Source organism: Terrapene carolina, unplaced genomic scaffold (assembly GCF_002925995.2).
Source record: "Terrapene carolina triunguis isolate 2854851 unplaced genomic scaffold, T_m_triunguis-2.0 Scaffold130, whole genome shotgun sequence".
Lineage (NCBI taxonomy): Eukaryota > Metazoa > Chordata > Testudines > Emydidae > Terrapene > Terrapene triunguis.
In genome coordinates this window covers 7,496,871-7,512,129 of record NW_020664481.1, presented here as the reverse complement: position 1 = coordinate 7,512,129, position 15,259 = coordinate 7,496,871, and the positions used below count along the sequence as shown (strand labels likewise).

Sequence of the window (15,259 nt, the reverse complement as noted above, 5' to 3'; positions counted from 1 at the left end):
TGTGACACCTATCCTAGTTGTACAGAAATGAATGATATCAGGTGGCAAAAATGATTTGAGAGTTTACAAAACCTTATATCAGTTTGGGTTGGAGTTTTGGACAAAAATCTCTTTGGTTTCCTCTTTGGAGGAATGGCTTTTATTCATATAAGGCCATGACTGGGACAACATCCTTTAGACCAGGGGTTCTCACAACAGTTTTTTTGGTGGCCTCAGAGTGCAGCCACTAACTCTTGCTGGTGGCTGCTCTGACAATTTTTCCAAAAATACTTAATTAGCTTTAGGAAAAACAAACAAATATGAATATCCACATTTCCATATCATTGTAATTTATTTATGTAGGATTTTTTTTTGCAGACTCAATAATAAAAATAATGTACACTTGTCTCTATTCTTTACTGAACCTAAACAGAATAGAAACACAAATAAGGTGCTTTGCGCGTTCCAATTTTTTTTTCTTGTTATGTCTTGTGCTTTTGGGTTTTTTTTTTTTTTTTAGACTTCCTAGTTACTAAGTCTCCTCTGAAAGTGATATTAAGAAGCATACAAATATCACTTGTCACAGCAGACTTACTCAGCCCTGGCAAGCCTGGGGATAAATTAAGCCCTGGATGGGGAGGTGGATATGGAGGCAGCAGGGGCCAGGAGCACTAGGGGAGGCAGCAGGGGCCAGGGGTGATGGGGGAGAGTGACCTTGGGGCCAGAGCCCGCCATTGTATGGCTGGGATACGGAGCCTGAAGCCCCATGGCTGGAGCCTGCCACCCGCCATCCCAGGGCTGGAGCCTGACCCCACCAGCCTTGGGAAGGTGGGGAACTCACTGGCTATCTGTTCCTCCAGCTTTTGTGTCTCCAGAGGTGGCCAGGGCCCAACCTCTGCTGGCGGCCCTGAGGAAGGGGGCCGCTGCTTTGCTGACCCCCCCCCTTCCCCAGACCCTCCCCCAATCACTGCCCAGGAGGCTGTGGCCACAAGAAAAGTCACTTGTGGCCGCATGCGGCCACAGTGGCCACATTTGAGAAACGTTGTTTTAGACCCAACTGGTCAGTGATATGCTGCCAGGCTGTGGATGCTACTATGTGATAATAGAAGAGGAAGGAGAAAGACAACAGATTTAGCTCCCTCACTCCCCTGTGTCCTAACAAACCCATGTGTTTTGGCCTAGTGGTTCTATGCTGTTAGGGTGACCAGATGTCCCGATTTTATAGGGACGGTCCTGATTTTTGGGTCTTTTTCTTATATAGTCTCCTATTACCCCCCACCCCTGTCCCGATTTTTCACACTTGCTGTTTGGTCACCCTATATGCTGTGCACAGCCCTGGACTGCCCATATGCTCTCTCCCTGGCAACCTCTGGAGAGGCACCAGGAGATTTCTACAGCTCACAGAGTTGTGTTGTATCCTCCTTTGGAAGGCCTACACTGGTTGTGCCCTGGGTATGCACTGGTTGTGCACTGGATATGTACGCCATACAGTTCCTACGATGCTTTTGAATCTTGTGTGCAGCTGGGGGCATCTAAAAACGTATCTCCAAGTTCAAATCTACCCACAGACTATCGGTGTGTGTGTGTTTGTGTATGTGTTAAGGGGAGGATGGAGGGTTTGGGAATCCCTCTTCTCTGAGTATTGCTAGCAATTCTCAAGTTAAATGAGTACTCTGTTGAGACTGGTGAAACCTTTAATATACATAAAGAGAATTTAGACTTCTGGGGTCAGATCCTCACATCCTGCTGAGCTCTCTTTGACCAAGACCTGAGAGGAAAGGTGAGAGAAAGGTGCCTCTAAGCTACCTTTCTACTCTCCGAATCCTGTGGCTGGCTTGGGGGCAGGTCTGGCCCCTGGTATAACTTAGAGCAGCCTCTGGGATGTTCTACATTACATTGATAGTAGTGACTTCTGCCATCTCAGGATCATCAGGGTACAGCATGCTATGGTCATGCTCCTTTCCTGCTTCCCCATATCTCTATCATGGGGAGCCTGGAAGCAGGTGATGATGAGCTAACTATACTGGGTTTATACCACACAGGGATATTCTAATGCCAGGGCAATTCCTAGCTGCCCCATTAGGGCAGCTTTCAGGCTGGCAGCCAGAGGTTGGGCCTTAGGGCCTAAGAGAGAGAGACAGGGATCAGATGTGGTTTGTCAGCCACACATGTTAGTCTTGGCCTCTCTCCTATTATCTCACCTTTACGGCACAAGCCATTGAAAGCAATGAGGTTGCATTAATGTGACTTAGAGAAGAATTTGACCCTGTATAGCTCATCACTCAAATTTTAACTAATAATTCATCTCTGAATGAAATGTGCTGGGTTCCTCAGGAAGAAATGCTTTTGAGCGTGACCCTGAGCATTACCAAGCATTTGAAGTCAATAGGAATGGAGGCATGTTCAGGACCTCAGAGCAGATGCTCAGCACCTCATATCAGTTCACGTGAGTGCAGGGTAGGTTAAAAGCAGTCTCTGAATAGTATTTTCTTATAGCCTCTCATCAACAACATCAATTGAGGATATCCATTAGGATCAATAATATAAAGCATTTACAATTGCTGCATAACTGTATGGGTTTCTGCTGCTTCTATTAAATGAGTTATTAAGCAACCTTTAAAGTTGTTAGATCGTTACGGGGTACTATTAATTGCATATATTTTTATTTACCTGTAGGTTAGAAATCTCCACTGATGCTATTATGATAATGAATAAAAGGTGGAGTAAGTCACCTGATCCTCATTCTCTTTTTCCCATGGCAGGATATGGGGCTTGACATTGCAAGGTGCCAAGCACCTCTTGCCTGGTGCCAGCCGTCTCACTGCCATGGGAACGGAGGGAGTTCAGCACCTTGCAGGATCGGGCCCATCATACTGCAGGTACAGGTACATCTCTGTTTTTTCATGGATGGTTTTTAGAATCATGGGTTCGACTCATGTGAGATGCTATCAAATTCAATTCCAAATCACACAACGGAGACTGATCCCATAGGAGCCTTTATGATCCATTCCGGGTGTGAAGAAGTGGCATGTCCTTTAGAGCCAAGTCTGAATTATACAGAGCTGCTAAGTGAAATGTAATTGTGCATGGGGGAGGCGGGAGGAGGAAGAGGATCATTAGATGAGTGAAAAGCCCAGATTTGGGGTTTTGCTTGCAAACAAACAAGGCAGATTCATTAGGAACAGGCAGAGTCACATTTATCATTATTTATGTTTTTCTCCCCAAGGTGACCTGGTCCTATCCTCATATTGATCTTTTTTTAAGCTGGATCTTATAAGGGGCCCTGAAATCTCAGATCACGCACTTGCTTCCCTCACTTCAGGAGTGCAAGTCAATGCAACATGCTCACATTTTGTGTAAGTACCTCACCTTAAATTAACGAGGATGATGACTTTTCATTGGGGCCAAAAAACTAGCATGAACAAAAACCCTGAGAGATACCAGCTTGTTCAGGTATTACATGCATTAACAGGGCACCCTTTGGGGGGTGACTTTCCCTGGCTTAAAGTTGGGCTTACTCACATTCCCCAACATGAGGAACAGATAAGCACACTCCCCGGGGGCCAGCAGCCTGGAAAGGGTCAGAATGGAGAGAGACTCGGCCAGCCGGTGAAGTGCCTGGGATCTCACAGTCAGGGAGTCTGTCTTAATGTGGTGCTTTTGAATCACGGCTCTTCTCTCTTTAAGGTAAGAATCAATAGCCTTTCAACTTCTTTCCCCCACCTCCTCTTCCGGATAGGTTTCCACCAGGGAGGAAAAAAAGGAACCAAAGAAAGATAGGCAACCCCTCCCCCACCAATCCCCTCTGCCCGCCCCCCCCAAAACCCAACCAAAAACCCTGAGGGGAGACAAAGGTCTTTCGGAATGGACATGGTCTCTGTCTCTGTCTCTCAACAACAGCGCTTACCATACATAGTCTGGGCCTGGTGAAACCTTGGGACAGGCAGAGAGTGGTAAGATGAGATGGCTCTCTATTTGGCCTAGCTAAAAATAGCTGAGGGTAAAAAAAAAGGCAGAGTCAGGACCCTGCAGGACTAGTAGTCAATGGGCTGAGAGAAGTGATTGAACTCCAAATACTCCCTGCTCGGCCGTCTCCAGCTGACAGGCTATTTTTTGCCATGGTTGACTAAATATGGTCAGGGAGGCAATGGCATGAAAAGGGGCCACTTGCCTGGGAGTGCATGTTTCAGATGCTTAGCTGGGTATATAAGCACTGGAAAGGTGGACTCGTTTTCTGATCAGAGGTTTCCCCCCGCCCCCCTAGACTCTGTGCAGCAGCCCCCCCGCCTTTTTTTTTTGCATGCGTGCTCTTGGTTGCATCCTGACCTCTACCTCAGGCTGACCCTTTGGAGGGGCATGGGGGGGGGGGAAGAGAAGAGAGGAAGGGCGGGAGATGGGAGACTTCTGCAGACACAGCCATTATGCATCAAGGTGTGCGGCAAGCTGAGCATGGAAGGTTGCCTCTCCTTAACTCCTGCTTCCACCTTCTATTCTGCCTGTGCTCTTCAGTGCTCTCTCTCTCTAGCTCTGTGTCTTAGCCTTAGCTGTAAGCTTTAAAGCTCTCCCTCCTTCCCTTCCCTCCCCCCACCCCACTAAGCCTGCGATGCAGCAGGAGGGATTGAGTTGTAGTGGTGCTTGTTGGAGGGGGGGTGTATGGGGGGGGGGGGTTGCCTCATAATTTTTTTTCTCTCCAAGTGAGGGCTAATACTATTACGGGGCCTGCTCTCTTTTTCCCTTCCTGCATTAGAGATTGGCTATAAGGAGAAGGCTGACGGCTGCAGCATGAAGCGCATTATTACCTTGTGATTCCATGACCCTCCTCTATGCATCCCTAACTCTCGAAAGCTGATTCAGCTTTCAGCTAGTGCTCTGGTGACTCTACTGCTGCAACAGAATCTTCTAACGGGTATGTCTTCCCCCCCCCCCTCCTATCTGTCTTTCTTTTAACTGCACCAGCTCAGCTTGTTTTTAAACACTTTCCTGGCTAATGCAGGACTCGGTGCCCATCCAACTTGCCCAGGGACTTAAATGTGTGCCTCTGCTCTGTTGACTGTGTGTTTGTGGACAGAATGTGTGTTTTAATATGTGGGTGGGTTAGGAGACCTTTTTTTTCTTGTTCTGCTGTGGCATACTCCGCATTTTAAAAAAAACAAACTGCAGAGCAAGCTAAAGCCCTGGACTAGAATAATCTGAACTGAAATGTCAGAACTTTGACATGCAATCATTTTGCAAGGTTAAACCAGCCTTTAAATGCCTAATACTGATATGGGCTGGCTAATGACACCTGGGGGAATTTTTTTTTTTAATACCTTGTAGCTGTGAGCTGAAATAATACCAACAAGAGCAAAGCTGAAATGTGTTTAAACTTACCGTAAGTTGCAATGATCTCAACACTGCGGTGATTAACCATTGAAATGCTGAGTAGCGAGTATTAATTACAGACATGTGGTTTATGGACAATCAGAAAAGGAAAGTCAGAGGAAGAGAAGTTATATTTTCACTGCAAGGAATTTAAAATGCAGGTTACACTTCATGTGCCAATTGACTCTTCTTGCTTCTGAAGCAAAGAGCTGACTGTGGTCATTACATTTTTTATGATAGTGGTGTATATATGCACACACCCATGCACACATATATAATGATAAATATTTATATATATATATGCACAGTAGAGATATATTGCATAGTGTGTATATATATACTACATATACACATGATATAAATATATGTCATATGTAATATATATTATGTGAATACAATATATATTATATCTGTGTATATATAGTATATATATGCCTGTGTGTGTGTGTGTGTGTGTGTATTAGAGATTGAAGAATGTACAATCATGTGTAATTGTATAGTCAGAAATCCTTGATTTGTGCTGTCATTTTAATTGCTGGGTTTCTCCTGAACTGATGATATCGTCTATGCCTCAGACATTTTTTGGAAAGTGACTCAATTTAATCTAAACTGTTCAGAACGGATTGCGGGCGGGCTTGGCTGGAACTAACACAAACTTCCACCTCATTTCAACTTCCTTTCTCACTTCTGTCCACTGCCTCCATGAATAAAGACCTTCTCCTGCATCTCCCATTCTTTGCAGCTCCAAAAAGTTCGGTGCTGTCCAGCTGCAGACAGAAATCTGTAAAATGACTAGACAAGTGCATAGAGTCTGAGGCAAAGGAGGAAAGCCCTGTGAGCATGAACACATGTCATCCCCCCCCCCTTCGTACTCTCCCCTCCCACATTTAACTTCACTTCCATTAGCTCAGGCTGTCTTCCTTGCTTTCATCAGCTCCTCATCTCTGCACTCCTCCTTTGTCAAATGACACCAACAATTTAGGATTTCCCTTTCCCAAGATTTGTATGCCCCCAATCAGCATGCAACATTTTCCACTCTGAATGAATCAACAGACAGTTAAACCAGCTCAGATGAGGGAGGGAAAGTTGGGTAACTGGAACACAACACGACCTGACGAAATGTAAAACAGGGGTGCAGATATTTTTTACTATGCCAAAAAAATTAAAAAGGGGCATTTTTGGAAAACATGAATCTCCATGAAGACCCTGAAAGTGAATTAACAAAAATGAAATACACTTCCACCCAGGTGTTACTAGTATAAAAGCAACTGCCACTTGCTGTCCTCAGCAAGACTGGATAAACTTGCCTTGACTTTTATAAGTCATTAGATAGGGGTTCTTTTCCTAATCTTTAGTTTTAAACCCATTACTTTTAAATACCTTATGCAAGATTCTCCTTATTATCCTTTAGTTGGTGTCCAATTCATCTGCAAAAGTTTGGGACTGTACAGGAGAGCATACATCAACATTTATTTAGGGAAAGCTAATGGTATGTCGATTACAAATGTTTTAGAGGTCGAAGAAATTAAGTAACCATCCTTCTTCCCACACTTACATTTACTGTTGTTGGGACAAGGGAAAACAAAATTCAACTGAATGTCTCGGCCATGGAAAACTCTCCCTGAGTGTCTGATTTTTCCTGAAATCAGAGCAATCAGATGTTCATTCATACTATTGGTGTGTCTATTTAAACCCTCAGTTCTCTCTTCTGCCTTAATTTCCCTGCAGTTGTGCATTCTGATAGTGTTACAGGTCCATCTCTCTTTTCTTTAGTCCCAAAAGGTTGAAATTTGCCTTTAAATTAGACAAATAACAATAAGTGATAAGTCAAACAAACAAAAAGGAATCAAAAAAAGATGTTAAACAAAATGAGACTAAAGCACGTGAGCAGTGTAACACGGCAGGAGTAAAGTGACTTCCAGGGCTTCACAGTAATTAACCTTCCGAAACACTGGCATAGTGGGACCGCTCGGTTTCTTTTCGGTGGTGATAGAAGTTGACTGGGAACTGGGAAATATTTACTTCCCAGTTTGCAGTTATATTCTAAAATGCAGTGGAAAAACATCGATACAATTAAGTATTCCAAAGTGCTTAGTTTGCCACTTGCTAAGTTTACTTAAACCCTCTTTAAAGGGTTCATTAGAAGACTGTGAGAAACGGTAAAATTCATTAACACTAAGGCAGCCATTCTGCATTTGCCTGTAAATTGGTATTGATCTGCCGGCTCGGGCTCGGGGTAGCAGTCAAATGAAGCAGGTGAGTGGACAAGCTAAGCATACCATTACAGCACTGCTGAATGAGCATTAAGCGCCCCGTGTGACCTCCTGGTTTGCTTGATGCCTAAAGCCTGCCCATAATAGTCTCGTATTCAGTACAATCATCATTTTCAGCAGTGCCACTCGGACCACATTGTTAGGGGAGCTTTAAAGCTCAGAGTGGCTGTGAGGCAATGAGGGAGAAGAGCGAGAGAGCGAGAGAAAGAAAAAAAAAGAGACTGACTGACTAATGCAAACAGGAGAAAGAGCCATACACACACACACACCACACGCATGCAGAGGAGTTGCTTGAGGAGTAACTTGCAGACTTCCACTCTGGCCTATGCTTTCTGGCATCTACCTTTGGCTGCCCCATTCTGTTTTTTATTTTGCATATCTGCAGGTATGTTACAGGCATCTTCAGCTGTCATGGAGTTCAACTGGATGACATTTAAAAAATTTTTTTTAAAGCCAACCCCCAAGCCCCAAAAGGCATGTCATTTCTTTCCGGGGTTTCGTATCTGCAAGGTAGTGTTTCACTTACAATGACCTGCAAAGGAAAAATCTCTGGAGTCTCTAGGTAAGATCCTTTCTTCTTCTTATGTTTTAACCCCAACTAATTGATAAAAGCAATTCTTTGTCTGTAACTGATGACTTTTCTAACCCTGGCGAATGGAACAGGCAAGCTTGGTGTTGATTTGTAAGTGATCTACCAGACATCTGATTTTTTTGGGTGGTATATACCCCAAATTGGCTGCGGTTGTTTCTAAATCCTGGGATGGAAACAATTCAGGTGTCTTTTTTTTTTTTTTTTGTGTTTTTGGAAAAAAAAAAAAAAAAATCCCTCCAGTAAGAGTGAGAGATATATATATATATATTTTTTTCTGATTTTTTTTCGTAGTTGAAAGTTTCGGATTTCAAATGAAATATCTACTTTTCGGGTGAATTGGATGGGATTTTTGTTTTCTTTTGCTTCCCCCCCCAGCCCCCCCATCCCATTTATGTGAAAATGAAGCATTGTCAGGGGCAAATGGCCAGATTGCTCAGACTTTTTGTCCAAGGTAGTGTCCATTTCTATTCTCGGTGACAAAAAATCAGAAACCTGCAGAGGAGGTGCTATGGATTATTGGAGATTAGTCCGAGGTGGGGAAAGTGAGTGTGCGTGTGTGTTGCTGGAGGAAAGAGAAACTCTGCTATTTTAAATTGAGCCTTAACTGAACACTCTTGGGATGTGAATTCTGAATCAGCACTATTTTCTCCTGTGAACATATAAATGCACATATTGAAACTACCTGCTTGAGAGACATACTTCTTTATATGCCCATATGAACCTGGCAAGCTATGGAATGTAAAGAAGTATGTATTTCAGGTGGGGATCATTCTCAGTGGAGCAATGTGTGACCCAATGTAAAAAAAGGGAGAAGGACAGACAGAAATTTGTTTAAATGCCTGACATGGCAAACTGACCGGGGAGTCTATTGATGATCTTGTTCCAGTGCGTGTATTGTTCTGTCACTTTGCCTGTGTCAGCAGGTGGAAATGCTCATCAGGACATTAAATATTCAATATGCTGACTGCGGCATGGGCTTTGAAAGGCAACGCCAGAAGAAAGCTTGCTGTCCACTTGTGTTTTTTAACAAGGGTAGAGGCCAACTGCTCTTTTTTATTTGTTTGTACCTCCCCCCTCCACCTCAAAAAAACTAGACTAGATGCCAGCAAAGCAGACTGAGTTTTAAATTGAGAAAAGAGAGAAAGAGATTGGATAGGAGAATAGAGGGGACAGAGGGAGAGAGAATACAATGATTCTGCCTTAGCTGTGCAGTATTTTAGCTCTAAATTAATGTACAAACTAAGCTCTCATGTTTAAAAGCAGCGAGAAAAGATATCCTAATCGTCTTTATGATGAATTCAATTAACAGCCATCAAAACAATTTCAACGTAGCTAAAGCACGAGCAGCCCTAAATATGTGCATATATTTCCCCCAAAAGAATAATAAAATTAGCAGGCTTGAATTCGGGAAGTCTTATTAGGCTTTTAAACATTTTTTTTTTACACTGTACAACAAAATGCATTTGGTTATTTTTCTGCTCTTCTGAAATAATGGTTTAAGAAGTGAATCAGGACGAAAGAAAATAGCGCTATATATTGGATATTGGACATATGTAGAAGTAATCCCTTATTTGTTTAGCAATTTCATTCTAAAAGTATCCTCGCACTTCCAAACCCAACCCGCCTCCCCACAAAAGCGCCTACGGCAGATTTTTTGTTTTGTTTTAAACTTCATCAAAAGTATTTTTCCTCCCCCAAAGTTAACCAAATCTCAACTAGTGGTGCTATCGGAAATTAACCTGAAACATTTTGCTTTAATAGAATGATTTGCCTGCTGGTTAACACCACCTTCAATTTGCTTTACTGCTAACATCTCATTTGATAGAGTCCTGGCAACTTGCTATCCATAGGCTGGGGGTGGTCAAGCAACCAACAGACATTTGGTTTTGGAAATTAGTAGAGCGTTGCGTGTTCTGATGGCCCAGAAGAGTGAGCGAGATACTGAATTTGGATTTTGCAAAAGTCCTTATTCTGTTCAAGGCAAGCACCATTGTCACTTGTTACATGTATGCCAAAGAGGATTTAACTATAAGCAGGAGTTCATGAATAACTGGTTAGAAAAGGCAGGCTGCATACCACTGAGGTTTTATACCATATATTATTCAGTAGATATTAATTTTTTTTAATAGTAAATGCTATAGAAAGGCAGAAAGGATTTAACTGTAGCTGACTAAGACAAGTGAAAATCTTTTTATTGACAAAGTTTCATTAAAAAAAAAAGACTTTACACTGAATGAAAGTGAAACTGAGCTAACTTCATTTCCACCGTGTAGGGCTGAGATACATGTAAGGGACCAGAAAGAGCCCCTGTTATAGTTCAAAGGGGTGTGGTCCTTCTGGCCTTGGTATTTTTTTAAATCATGTGATCTTTGCTCTTTAGGAGAATCCCACTCCTGACAGACCTTTGGGAGCCTGCAACAGGTGCAAGTCCCCACAATAAACTGTTATGGTTTTTCTGCCAGAAGGGATGACCTTTTGGCATGAATGACAGATTCCCTGTATGGGGAGGGAGAGTGAGGAGACTCATGTTCTTCACCTGCTGATATGCATTTTGCTAGGGGCCTCCAAGCTGCTTAACCAGGCGTGTTTTAAAAAAATATTTCCCTTGTTGCAGTAGATGTGGGGAGGAGCCCACCATTCCCCAAACACCAGATCATTTAGTAAGCAGGGAAGCAATGTCCTGACAAAGTTTGCCTAGTCTGCAATTCCACCAACGAAGGCAGCGGCCACTGGTGGAATTACAGGGGGAAGACATCCGAACCCGCTAAGCCATCTCACAGAGGCAGCAGCTCCTTCCCCAGACGAAGTCCATGTTTGACATTAAAGAGGTTGTGTTTAAATTAAGAGACAAGGTGTGATGAGGTAATCTCTTTTATTGGACCAACAGAAGTTGGTCCAATAAAAGAGATTACCTCATCACACCTTGTCTCTCTAATATTCTGGGACTGACGCAGCTACAACGACACTGCATGCTTAAATAAAAGCACGAGTGTTTTGAAAATAGATTTAACTGAGCAGTAAAACTACAGATCATAGGCTTGGTTGCAGCTTCCCCCAAATCACCTACATTAGCCTGATCCACGGAATTAAAAATGAGAGAGATTCTCAGTGTCGTAGATAGAAAACAAATTTTACCTTTTTGTTGTTACCATTTTCCTCCCAGCTCAGGTTTCACTAAAACTTTTCCGATGCTTAGCGTTGCTCTTGTGCTTAGGGACACTGGTTCTGATTTACAATAGGTACCTGCATTCCTAATACCATTTTTACCTACTTTTTCCCTCTTTAAATTAATTGGCTTGTTAATCCTACGGAATTACTAATATTAGGAAGTAACTAAGCATTCAGATTTATTTTTATGTAAATATTTTGGAAGCTATAATTTTAAGCGACGTCTTTGCGGTATTTTAATATCTTGGCAGAAGGAAAATGAGTGGAGGGGAGATAAAGGCATGGGGTGATGTGCTTTAAGGAGCAGCATACGGTAGAGTATAGCTCAGCGATGAGGCCTTCTGCTGTAGCTCTGCTAAATGCCCAAGTCTGGATCTTAGTGTTGCTGACGTCCATTACAATTCCCTCTTGTCCCCACTTGCTTCCCTGTAACAATGCAAATGACCCTTGCGGTCCCTTCTAACCCTTTGATTCTATGATTCCACACATATCTCTGTGCTTCTTAAAACAGCCTCATGGAGAGCACACGAGAATGAAAAGCATATGGTACTGAGTGAACATCAAAAGTTGAGCTCCGGTCCTGTGCCCATCCAAGTTAAAGGAAGGGGGAGCCTGCCATCAACTTCAGTGGGAGACAGATTGGGCCCCAGGTCCTTGTAAAAACATTAGGCTACTCTCACTGCCTGGTTGATAGTTCTTTCTTTAATTAAAATTGTAACAGGCCCCATCCCTGCAGAACTCATCAATTGAAATGAAGCTTCACGTTATTTCCATTTTGTTCTCCATACAAGAGAGATTTGTTCCCGTTTTTCCAGTCCAATCTAAGTTTGTTCCTAAGAATCCCTCCGCAGGTCATGTTAGGCAAGTAATTCTATTGGAACCAGTTGGGAAATTCAGGTGCTGTCATCCAAATAGCAAATTGAGGATTGTGAAATGCCAGTTGTGGAAACAGTAGCTTTGAGAATTATAAAAGCCGTAAATCCAGTGGACCAAATTAGTTAAAATTTTCCTATACTATGCCTCACAAAATCCAGCCGTTTTAGAAATGAATTTTCGGCATGTAAGCGAAACCATCCCCGGGTATAAAATGGCTATTTTGCACACACTCAAGAGAGCACAAGGACGATTTGTGACGTACATTTTTCCCAGTGGGTGTTTAGGTTTTGTTTGTTTGTTCATGTTGATGGCAAGTGATTATAATTATTATTATTTCATATATTTAGAGCAGGTGGCCAAATAAATTTCAGTACCCCCTTCTAAAAAAAGTCTGTTTGCAATTCAAGTTTAATAGTGCTTTCATCAAGCGCAATAAAGCATTTTATTGCACAAGTATTTCAAAGCATGTGCTGGCCCTGGTAAAAGCATTAGTAAAGGGGTGCATCAGCAATCTCATTTAAAACTGTCGACCCAATGTGAAAAATGGTGCGTTGAAGAATAAACTGCTATTAAGCATGATTAGATTGACCTGCAGGACAGATATTTTAGCTGCTGCAGCACAAGTCGATCAAAGTGAGCATAGCTTGGATTGCAAATTTTTTTTTTAATGCCCTAAATTAAAAATGAAAGAGCCTTAGAATATTTAGGACCAGAGCGTGACTTTGGGGATGAGATTTGTGCATTTGATTCAAAGGTTTTTTGCAAGGCGGGGAGAGGGGGAAATGTATTAATTGCTGCCACTTTAGCATAAATTGAAAGTATGTTACTCAGATCAACCAATCAAAAAAGAAATTGTGCTGACTCAGGGTTTGGACTAGTCTGCACGTCTGATTGCAGAAAAGATCAGTACTGCACTGCAGTATCTCTGCCTTCCTTTGACACCAGCCTAGCTGGGCAGGGCTTCCCTTGTGTTTCCCAGGACTGGTTTAGGCCCAGAGCAAGAGAAGGCCCTGGAAAGAAAGAAAGAAAGAAAGAAAGAAAGAAAGAAGCCTTTGTGAGCCCCAAGCTCATAATTATTCTTTTCAGTCAGTTAGCAGGACCTCCCATCATAGGTTTGAGGACAAATGCAAATGGCATGAATTGCTTAGGATATATTTTTAAAATAATAGTTCCACCACATCATGTATCTAATAGTGACTGAGGGTGCTCTGTCAGGATAAATATATTTGCTTATTGTTTGATCCCCCTGAAAGCTTAGAACTGCCTTTTAAATACACCAGTTGCTGTTCCCTTTTAGTGACTGATAGTAGGGTTAATCTTTGCAGCCTGGTATTGCAGTGGTTCTCAAAATGGACAGCTACATTTAAAGAAAGTATTTCCATTGGACTGTACAAGGTTATTGAGAGAGAAATGGAGTCTAGTGGTTAACGGAGGGCGCTGGAAATCTAAAAGTCTTGACTTCTATTATTGACTCTGACACACTCACGTGTGTGGTCTTTGTCAAGTCATTTAAAACTCTCTGCCTCAGTTTCCCCATCTGCAAAACACGGTGAATAATATTTATGCACTTATCTCTGTAGAACTGTTGAAGTTTTATTCAGATAATGGGCCAAATTCATTCGTGGGTCTAAACACCATCTGAGTTAATGAATTTATATCAAGGACAAGTTTGACCCATTGCTAGTTAAGTGCTTACAATACCAGCTCAATACTAGAGAGACAAGGTTGTCTCTTTCATCAACAGAAGTTGGTCCAATAAAAGATTATCTCACCCACCTTCTCTCTCTAGTATTGAGCTGGTATTTTAAGCACTTAACTAGCAATGGATCAAACTTGTCCTTGATATAAATTCATTAACTCAGATGGTGTTTAGACCCACGAATGAATTTGGCCCATTATCTAAATATCTCCCATTATTTTTTATTTTGGGACCGACATGGTTACAACAACACTGCATAGCTAAATACTAAGTATTATTATGTAAAATATCATTCACCGCTACTGCAAACCCATGCACACAAACATATCCACAATATATATGATATACTGACATGTTTCAGTTTACCACTGCGCTGTGTATTAAACAGAGAGTGAAATCCTGGCTCCACCTAAAATCAACGGCAAAACTCCCATCGACTTCAGTGGGGTCAAGATTTTATCCAGAGTAGCAGTAGCCATATACAGGCATTCCAGGACAATAGGCTTTTTAAAGATAAGCCCAAACCCTAGTCTGTAGTGATTTTACAAAGCCATTTATGGGACATCTGACTCACTTCTACCTGTACTACCCACATCTAGCTGGTGTAGTGCATGTGTAACCCACACACCTCCCGGGTGTGGTGTTCTGTCCCATCTAGTGGCACTGAGACTACTTAAGAGAGAAAGAGATTAATGAGTCTGCTCTACAGCCTTAGCTAACAACCAGCTGGCTTTTGGCTCATGCACTAAGCGCCAGAGGTCCCCGGTTCGATCCTGCTCTAAGCTCTAGAGGTCCCTGGTTCGATCCCGCCCACGGTCTGTTGGTGTTATACAGTCATGAAGCCTGGCATGGCTCAGCATGCACAGGAAGGAGAGTAGGCTCAACATAGCATGGGTTGTTCAAAATGATCCAAAGAGTCGGGTGTGACTTTAGTGTCTAATGGAAGAATTCCATTGCTGCAGGAGAAAGAGAACACAAGGAGCCAACGCTGACTTCGCAAAGCAGCGGAGCAGTTCAGACAGTGAGCAACGATTTTTGTCACGAAGCTTATGCACTTGGAGTTGTGGCGTCTTATCTGTCCCCAGTTTTCAGACTCTCAAGTGCCTCTTGCCAGTTTGTGTGCAACAGAGCAACGTGGCTTTTGTCCTGTGATTTTTCTGAAGCTAAGGAGTCTGTGTAATGCCAGTGCTTTCTTTCCATGGCCTTGCAGCACATAACTTCTAGTGTGTTTATACTGTACAGATATGGATGCATATGCAGATCAATTCACATCTTCTTTTATCTTGCATTCAATCTAAACATATGTTGTTT

The 15,259-nt window shown here is 42.5% G+C and overlaps 1 long non-coding RNA gene across 2 annotated transcripts in view; it reads left to right on the top strand.

Annotated features, from left to right (window-relative positions):
* Window positions 1-4,250: 4,250 nt before the first annotated feature.
* LOC112105993 overlaps window positions 4,251-15,259 on the top strand; it is a 37,979-nt gene continuing 26,970 nt past the window's right edge. The window contains exons 1-3 of one of the 2 annotated variants that reach the window (XR_002908066.3): window positions 4,251-4,410; window positions 4,727-4,885; window positions 7,999-8,398. This is a non-coding gene — a long non-coding RNA (uncharacterized LOC112105993). Of the gene's footprint in view, window positions 4,886-7,998; window positions 8,399-15,259 lie in introns of those variants that run through there. The other variant, XR_002908065.2, reaches the window with a different exon arrangement.